We start from the raw sequence: 9,836 nt of genomic DNA, 5'->3' as shown, positions 1-9,836 counted from the left end.
CATATAATGCTAAAACAGCTACGTGTTACAGATCTTTTGCTCAATTTAAATACTACTTCAGATCTGGAGTTACTGCAACTGTTTTCAGGCAACTTGCCCCCTCTCATCTCTCCCTACTGAATCTTCTAAGAAATGTAAGAAAACACCAAGCAACAACATCTAAAACAGCTTGTGGCATGTTACTACTTTCCCTTATTTGGAAAATTTCCAGGAGGAAATTTTTTATTATTTTTCTCATACTTTCAAAAGAATACATTTTGTAGTCAGTTCTTTACACATCGGGAATAATGCTTTTTCCTATCATTGTGTAGAAGTGCAGCTATTTTGAAGAATCCTGAGTAAGCTTCCACCCTGTGCCTCTATCTTATTCAAGGCATGCCACTTAATATTTTTATTCAGTTCACTGGAAAACTAACATCTGGAAATGTGAGGCAATTAAACCTAATTCAGACTTGAATCTAATTAAAGGGTTTACTTAAACTATTTGAATAAATAGCTAAGTAAAATGTGCTAGTTACAAGCAAAAAATCAGCAATAAACAATTGTTACCATACAATGATATGCATGATACCACATGTTTTCTTATGGTTATCTAAGACAACCACTGGCAGTTTCCAATTCTTAGAGGTTGACGTGGTTTGGAGCTCACAGCATCAACTCCTTAAATTTTGCTATCATGACGGGAGATTTTAAAATGGCTTCAATTCTGCTCCTGCATACAGCAAACAATATACTGTGCTAACAATTGCATTCATTCAGAAGACTAATGAATAGACTTGAAAGAGCACTGAATTTTAAGAATAACACTGCAGCCTTCTTTTGGAGACTTGCAACTTTTATGAATGAATTGTGCTCAGCATCTCATCTACATTATGTTAGGGGCACTTCATCTAGTTTCACATGATGATAAAGTTAAGCCATAAGATGTATTCCTCTACAGACAGGTTTTTATCTCTCACCAACAAGGAAAAATTTAGAAACTAAAGAAAAAATGAAGTCTCAAGAAAACATGCATTTGGGTCCAGACCTGGGTTTATTTATGTCAATTGCCAACTGAAAAAAAATCAGTAGATCACTAACACTTTGGAAGGTTTCCCTTAAAATTGCACAGATGTTCTTATCTGACTAAATAGAGAAGGCTGATGTAGTTTGCTTCTGAACTTACATTTTCAAAATTCCTCATTTTGGAATCAGCAAAGGCTGAAAGGTTAGAAAGGTAATGAGAAATTAGACTCCATTTGAGACACATCTAGTTCACAGCAACATTTCCAAGAGCAGAAATACCTTGCTGCCTCTGATAAATGAAAGGTAACCTCCTCCCCCATAAGTGAAGAGGACACTAAAAAGATGCAAACTTGATTTACTGCAAAGGAAATGTCTCTGAAAACACAACTTTCTCTCCTTATTTTCTTGAGTAGTTAAACCTTTCTTTTCGTTTTCTCTAATCTAGCTTCTAATACAGTAGATGGAAAACATTTCACATTATTTAAGTCATAAACCACTAGTTCAGGTGGATTTGATTACCAGTTGCAGGAGGTGGCACATTTCCAACATGCTACCAAGTGAACTTACATGCTTGTTATTCATGAATTCTTCATCTAGTGGAATCTTATCATTTGATTTATGGACTGTTTGGGTTTATAGCTTTTAGACTTATGTTCAGGTTTGTTTAGGTTTTGCCTTTTGTACTTTGGCCACTATTTATAAAATCAGAGCTCTGAGTAGGATTTGGGTAGCATACCTGCACTCTAACAAGGTTGGGGGAAGGTTCCTGACAGGGCACACACTTTTCACTTGCAACTTGGAAATGCTATGCTTTTTTCCAGCAAATATCACCAGGAACAAGCAATGAAAAACCAGATGCTATGTGAAGACTTTTCCCAATAAAACCACAGCTGTGGAACAAAGCAAACCTCGAAGAGAAAAAAACACCACTGACACCAAACAGTCTAAAAAATGTTACCCTGAATTCTGTGGTTTCTTGGTAAAATCAGTTCTTGAAAAGCCTCACAAAGTGAATGTCAGACTGTTAGATACACCAAATAATTAGTGATGGGATAAACTTTAAAAGACTCACTATATGATTTAGATCAGTCAAACCTTAGAAAGTCTGTGGGCCTAGAGTAAACCAGAGTAGATTTCACTAAATTCACTGCATCTTCTCAGACTTACTCCAGCTGAGGTCTAGCCCTTTTGTTTATTCAGACATCTTGATGTTTTCCATGTCCCTCATATCTCTCTCTCTCTCCTCTTTCATGCCAAACCAGAATGATCTCTGCTCTCCTGACTCTGTCATTCCAGTCCTGTGACTCCCAGCTGGTTCAGAGTGAAACCATTTCAGATTTCATCCAGCAAGCGTAATTCCTTCTCCCACCACCTCAGAAACTAAGGTAAGATGTGATTTTGCTGGTTAACCCACAAAAAAAACTTTCCACAGAGAGAATTATCTTCTTATTACTGATAATAACTTTTTGGTTTTTATGAGCGTATCGATTTTAGAATGCTTCATTCCCTGACTTAAACTAAAGAGGCAGCAGTGAAAGTGTCTGTGTGTATGTGCGTGTGTGATATGCAAGTATTACTGCTGCAAAACCAGAATAAGGCATTTTATCACAGTCTGGAAACAGCAACTCCAGCTGATAGGCCAAGAGCAAAAGAGTAGTCATTCATGACAGAATATTTTCCCAGTGGGAGGACATAGTTACATACCACATGCCCTGTCTAAGCTGGATATCAGGTAAATTCTGTTATCTGCAGAGCTGAAGTGTTCAGAAAACACTTCTACACAATGTACACTGTTCTCACAGCCAAAGTCCCAGTGTGCTGTATTCCTAGAGAGGACAGTGGATGCCCTGCTCTCAGCTGACTCAGCAAGCTGGGAGTGAACTCCGTGTTGAAGTGACTACAGTGCTCCCTGTTTGGGTTGGCATGGAGCAAGACCAGCCTGCAGTTGAGTCTGCCTCCACTTTTCTGATATTTTTGCATGAATTCCACTTTGTGTTTCTTCTCTAAATGGTAGAATGAAGACTCAGCATAAGCTTGTCTCCTCTAGCATTGTTTATTCTGGGGAAAAAAGGATTCTATTTCCATACTATCTGCAAAGATTCAGGCTTAAGAATGATTTGTCTCATAGAACCACTTTTAAACTGAGTCATTAGGCATAAGGATAACCATACAGTGAATGTTAATATACTGCCATTCACAAGGACATCTAATTTTGATGCTGTCAGTGCTAATACACTGAATATTCAGAATGCTATTGATACTGCTCAAAGCACAAATGCCTGCTATTGTGATTTGACATTTAAATGGACTGGTGAGTCCTCAATTCCACTAAAATCAACTAGTCTTGCCACTGGTTTCAGCAGAACCAGATTTTTATGCATAACGATAGTAGTTCTTATTATCCTAACATAGACACTTTATTTGCTGTAGGAAATAAAAACATTTAGTTAAAATGCAGCTGAACGCTTATGGTTACGCTGCAGATGAAAGTAAGAAAGACCTCTCTATAAAAAACTGTGTTTTTCATCCCTGAAGCCAACATTGACATTAGAGGTTCTCATCCCATTATAGTGGCTTGGCTGCTCACCATCTGCTACAGTACTATGGTTAAGTACTCGAGAGCTCCTACACTCCAGGGAAGAAAACACTTCCAAAGACGACATTTTTATCCCATTACTCTTCTTTCAAATATGACTTGAACATTTTATGCAGACAATACAATGACCTTTGGGGCATAGAGGCCAGCATAAATGCTGCACTACAAGCCCAGTTTGTAGTTAATTTTATGGGAAGAATGATAAAATCGTATTGTTTTACATGAATTATGGCAATGAGTTACTCAGTGGTGGAATCTACAGACTAGACATCTTGTACTGGGGCTTGTCACACAGCCAGCAAAAGCATTATCATCTATTTAACCAGACTTCATTTCCAATGTTATTTTCAGGATCATTTTTTCCCTGTGCTAATTAACTGCATTCACAGTTATACCACTATAAAATACTGCTTAATTTATATTGCTTAATTTTCTTCTTCTCTAAGCATTGCAAACAAGAAAAAATTAGTGTATGTACAAAGGAGCTTCCATACTTTTTCCTGATACTTAGACAACTAGTTTCTTGCTTTTGAGTTGTATCCAATGCAGTACTTTTATCATTAGTTGCATTACGACATAAGATCACCTTACATTAAGATCATCTACTCACTAGCCAAAGACAGTCCCCATCCTGAAGAGTTCACTGTCATACAAGGGGAGGGAAAAGAGGCTTCCCATAAAATGAATAAAGACAAAATTTTCAGAGGTAGTCACAGGAAATCAGAGTGCCTGGCACACAGACATACCTTTAAGAACTTAATTTCAAATTAGTAGGCCCAAATTCCACAATACACATGAGAAGATAAATTTAGAAATGTCACTCTGATACCAGTTGATCCAAGAGCCATCAGCCTAGTCTCCCTAGATTTATTCACTCTCTCTTCTGTATCTGTTCATATTGGGTATTAGTAAGCTGGCGAGTAATCAAATTACTCGTTTTGATTTCATTGTGTTAGCTTGTTGCTGGCCTTTCTGAAGCAGTACAAAAAGAAAGAAAATAAGACATTGTCTTCCTGCCTGACAACATGAAGTTGGTTCTAAATTTGTGTCTGCACCTTCAGCAAGGCAGAGAGTGCAGTCTAGGTATGTAAGAGAAGGAACAGAACAAAATGGGAAAGGAATAGAAATTTCACTGTATGTTGAAAAGCTGAGCTAGCTGGGACCATCGTGAAAAGCAATCATTCAAAAGTTGATCAAAAAATACTTGCTTCCTTTTGCTTTTGGAACAAGAGAAGAACCTGATCTGCCTTTGGCACCTATCTAACATGGTAACGTCTCAATAGTGCAGTCATAGATTGCTCCTCAGATAGGATTTTCAATCTATTTTATAAGACCAGATACTGCGTCCATGTATATACATTGTTACACAGGCAGAGTAACTCCTTATTCAAGGAGTAGACATATTAAGAAAGCTGTAGCTACCTGTAGTGTCACTTAAATAAAGATATTAGAATGTGGGCCAAAGTTATCACTAACTATGACTAAGAGGGATTAGGTCAATCCCTGTATTACAGTACAGGTTTGTCAGAGACAATCTGTAGCACTCAGAGTCTTCCCTCTCTTTGGATAGCAAAAAGGCAGTTTATCCAGAGATATTCAATAAAACACACAAATTAATATCTATGCACAAAACCTGAGAATCAGACATATGATTCAAAAAGAAAGAAAAACCTTTTACTACCTTCAAATCAGCACTGAAGAAAACCATGGAACATGAACAAAAAATTAATGTCATACAATGTGACAAGTTACATTTCGAACTGACAGAAAAATTGGTCACCATATAAATTATTTGTTGGATATTCTCTTTTATTCCTGTTCCTTAGATACCAGTTTTGAAATTCTCTTTTGCATATATTATCTCACATTTCTCAGAAGGTGCTATGCAAAGTTTCTCTTATAGGATTATCTCAATTTTTAAGTTGGCACTGTTGTGATAAGTCACAGGAGCCACTGGAAACCTGCCTACCTCTCAGCCCCCAGCTGAAATGATTTCTGTAATTAGACATATTCCCTATATGGCTGTGTCTCTGGGCTGGCAAAACAACGAACAGAAAAAGATTTTTTGTACGTTTCTGTACTCTGGGTCTGAGCTAGCAAAAGCCTTCAGAAGTGGGGATACACAGTGTGCAGACTCCCCAAGAGGCTGCACGTAGCCTATTTCTAACAGGGTCACCACTAAGCTGCACCAAAACTGAACTACCTGTGCAGAGTTCCTGGGGAATCTCTACATTGAGATCTCACCTCTCACAATACCTGCATGATGTCTGTCTTCCACTACCTGACCCCATTATCTTGAATTATACACCTGGCTGCACATATATGACAGATTACTCCATCACACAGATAAAAATGGAAAAGTAATTAATTCCCCCCCAAATGGGCTCCATTTAAGCTCAGGACTGGGCTTTCAATCCTTGTCTGAGCTATATCATACATGTACCTGTATCCAGCTCATCTGGATCTGTTTTGTTGCTCTGGACTTGCCTGGTGATCACTGGACTTCCCAGCTTGACCTTGGACCTGCTGCATCACCATGACCTTTTCTGGTGAACTGCACTCCTGGTTGACCCCAGTTGCAGCCCCAGGCCTGTCTTGTTCACCTCAGTCACATACTGTGCAACTAAGCCCTGGCTGGTGAGGCCCCTGCGCTGCCTGCTATGTTACCATGCTTGGCTCCTTGTCCTTTAGGCAGCAGTTGTCCCTTGCTGCTCCCTGGCAGCCTATTCCTCAACCTTTTGTAGCTTCCAGACAGAAAACACAGCTTGAGATCATGGGTTTTTTTTAAATACACTTAAGCATAACAACATACTGTGTGTTTTAACTCAACGCAGAAGCCTTTGCTTTGAACCCATTGACACTGTGTGAAAGTACTATTACACCTCCTAGCTGTACAAAACTTACTTTTCTTTTAATAGCTTGTCTTGTTTTTCCTGGGTAGACTCACTATATGCACCGTATTATCTATACAAAAACTTTGCTATTACAGCCTCTTACTGGCAGTGTCTTTGTGGTATTTTTTTAACCGAAAATGCAAAGATCTTAATTTCTCAGTTTCTACCTATGACACCTAGACAACCCTCCCTTCTGCCACTCCACAATGCAGCTGTCACAGACGTTCTCTTAGAATAGGAGAGGCTGCTAAGCTACATAGGAGATTTTTTCAGTTCCAGTTTACTCTATGCCTGAATCGTTCTAACTTCTTCAGTTCCATGACTGAAGCCAGACTGAAGCCTTAATACATGCCTGAAGTTAAGAATGGTTTTAGCTATTGCCTTCAATAGGGATAGTCCTTAATGCATACTTTTGTGCTTTCCTAAATTGCAGCCTTACTGATGATAACTAATTTTTGAAAAGCCAATCATGGTGGATGATGTTTTAAAATAGAAGGTGTTTAAGAAGATAATTAAAAGAATAATTGCTATAATGAAAATTTAACATGTCTGGAAATGACCAAAATTATCACAGCTGTCTTCCATGAGTTTAACTTTTTTCTTTTTTGTTAGTAGAAGCCAAGATGTTAGAGATTTTCCAGCTTTACCATACAGTGGTGCAATTTTAGACTTGTGGCTAGAGTGAGTGATCTTCAGCCAGCATCTGAGCCCACAGTCTTACATTCTGGTTTCTCTTGATTACCACTGCATCGTATCTTCTACAAAGTCATCTTTTTTTCAGTCAGTGCTGGATGGCACTTTCTGAAATGCATGTTAACAGCAACAAACTAAAAAGAAAAGTAAGTTGCCATGTCACATGAGGACATCACACAATGTTATATAAGATGGCTCTCTCTTAGTTATTAATTTTATGACAGTTTTGGTATACACTCAAATGAAGTGTGGAAAAGACTAGTTAAGGAGCAAAGAATGTATGCTGTTTGCCTTCATTAATATTCAACCATGGTTTTCAGCTTCTTTATGTTATACTCTTGTGAATAGCTGAATAGAGCAAAAACCAGTTGCTGTGTCTGCTGTGCCATAAAAACTTGCATGGCTCTTCCTTATTAATAGGCTTGGAAGATCCTTTTGATGACATACAAGCTTTCTGCTCTGAGCCAAGGTGCTTGTAGGAGAGTTGAAAACAAACCTAATTTGTTCTTACTGAATACACCCATGTATTTAACACACTCATTGTCAGTATGAGAATGAATAGGAAATTAATTTCACTGAGTTTGGGGCATATAAGAACAGTGCCAGTCGGGCAATATGCCAAAACTGGATAAACAGTTTTAGAGGAAACAAGACTGTTTATAAATGAAAAATTTTGATTTTATCAATCTCTTTCAAACAAAACAATTTGATATAAACAGGACAAGCCTTAACTATTACATTTTAAATATTAGTATTATTTGAGGGTTAAAATTTAGATAACATTAATTCCACTCTTTAAACAGACTATGGCATAGGTTTAACTACTGGTGAATACACAGCTTAAAGCAGATGTAAATTAACTACAGTAGGACTGCATTAATTTTCAACAATTCAGATTCTGGTTTTATTACTTTTCTCACAGATCAAAGCTATTATAATAGCATAAGGGAACTGTGAAACAATGTGTCTCATTAAAAATCTTTTATATATCCCATTAATTTTTGTGTAGTCACAAAACTACATACTCATTTTCCAAATTCTGGTCAGAGTAAAGATGACATACAAGTAATTCAAACACCTAGGCCTGAAAACCTGACGCATAATGAATTGGGAATAGAAGCTGGCTGTCAGTGGAAGGTTAGTTACCTTCAGAAATGCTGAGAGTTGTATATCTAATTTGCTTAAATCCCTTAAAAACCTATCTGATTTCAATGAGATGGCTTCTAGCAAATATTCCAGATTTGGTCCTATGTAAAATGTATGGGTTTGCATAGAATAAATCAGTATTTCACATATGACTTTGTATGACAGAAGATTCAACCTGTAACACTTTATACATTTTACATAAACAAGACTTGGCCTTGCACTAGGTTAGAATGATGACTTCAAAAGGAAAGCAGAGCTGAAGATACTTGTTACAATGACGATTGTTTTCTTGCACCATTTCTAAACACTAGCAAAAGATTTTTGAAAGTGCAAATAAATCCATTTCAGAAGTACCAGTACTGACTGGTATCCTTTTCCAGAATTACTGCTTTTAAAAAAATTTGCCTAGGGAGGCTTCATGAGAAATCTAAATTATTTTATTAACACTGGAGGATTTACTTGAGAGTAATCCAAAACTAAACATAAGAAGCCTCCAGCATAACATCTTTCCAACTTCCTGTCTTGTTTCAGTAACAGCTGTCAAGTGCCATGAATAAGCCATGTTTAGTTTTTAGGCTGGCAAAATATATGTATTAAATATATATAAAATATGCCAGTCTGGGATATAGGTTATATAAGATTGAAGAAGAAGCAATTACCTGAATTAGGGTATATGTGCAGGACAGAAATGTGTTGAACTACTCTGAGTCTCTGGAGGCTTTTGCTTGCAGAGGACTCTACTAGAAATAACCGAATACAATAATTACAACAATACAATAATTCACACCATCTATCACAGCACCAAATAAAAAACTAAAAAGTAATACATCTAATTGTATAAACATAGTATGATGTGCATTGAGGGCATAATCCATTCATTTCAATTAAGGAAGGACATTTTACTATCTCTAATGGGGATAAAAGTGAATTATGTTGAAAGTAGATCTTGCTTATTTTTGTGTTATAGCTTTCCCTCATAAAAGAAAATGTGAGAAAAATAAATTATGTTAGAGGAGATCGGAAATTGTTGAGTGGAAGGAGATAACAAAATCAAAAGCAAAACAAGGACAAGTGTTTGAGGAGGAAGACATTAACCCGGTCAAAAGCTGCCACGAGTGCAGAATTAATAAATGAGAGCCCTAACATTTGCCGATGAAGATAACTCAGTGAATGGAGAAAAATTAGAGAGGATGTGTGATGGGAGAATAGAAAGATGGTATCTGATTAAGAGAATGAGATTATGCTTTTACGATGGAAAAGCTGTAATACTACTTGTGAGATGTAGAAACCAGGTGGAAATGAGTTCAGTGAATAAGGTGACAGGATACTAGGACAAGTGAAGTTCTTCTCTCATTACTAGAATAAGAGGAAACTTTCAAGGAGACTGAAGGCATGAAACCTGAGCGATGGAAGTGGAAAAAGACGAAGTTTTCAGCAGTATGAAAAAGGCATATTATAACATACTGCAGAGGGTCCAAAAGAGGGCCAGGAAGATGATCAAA

This window comes from Fulmarus glacialis, unplaced genomic scaffold, assembly GCF_000690835.1.
Source record: "Fulmarus glacialis isolate BGI_N327 unplaced genomic scaffold, ASM69083v1 scaffold8834, whole genome shotgun sequence".
NCBI lineage: Eukaryota > Metazoa > Chordata > Aves > Procellariiformes > Procellariidae > Fulmarus > Fulmarus glacialis.
This window is presented reverse-complemented; position numbering follows the sequence as displayed.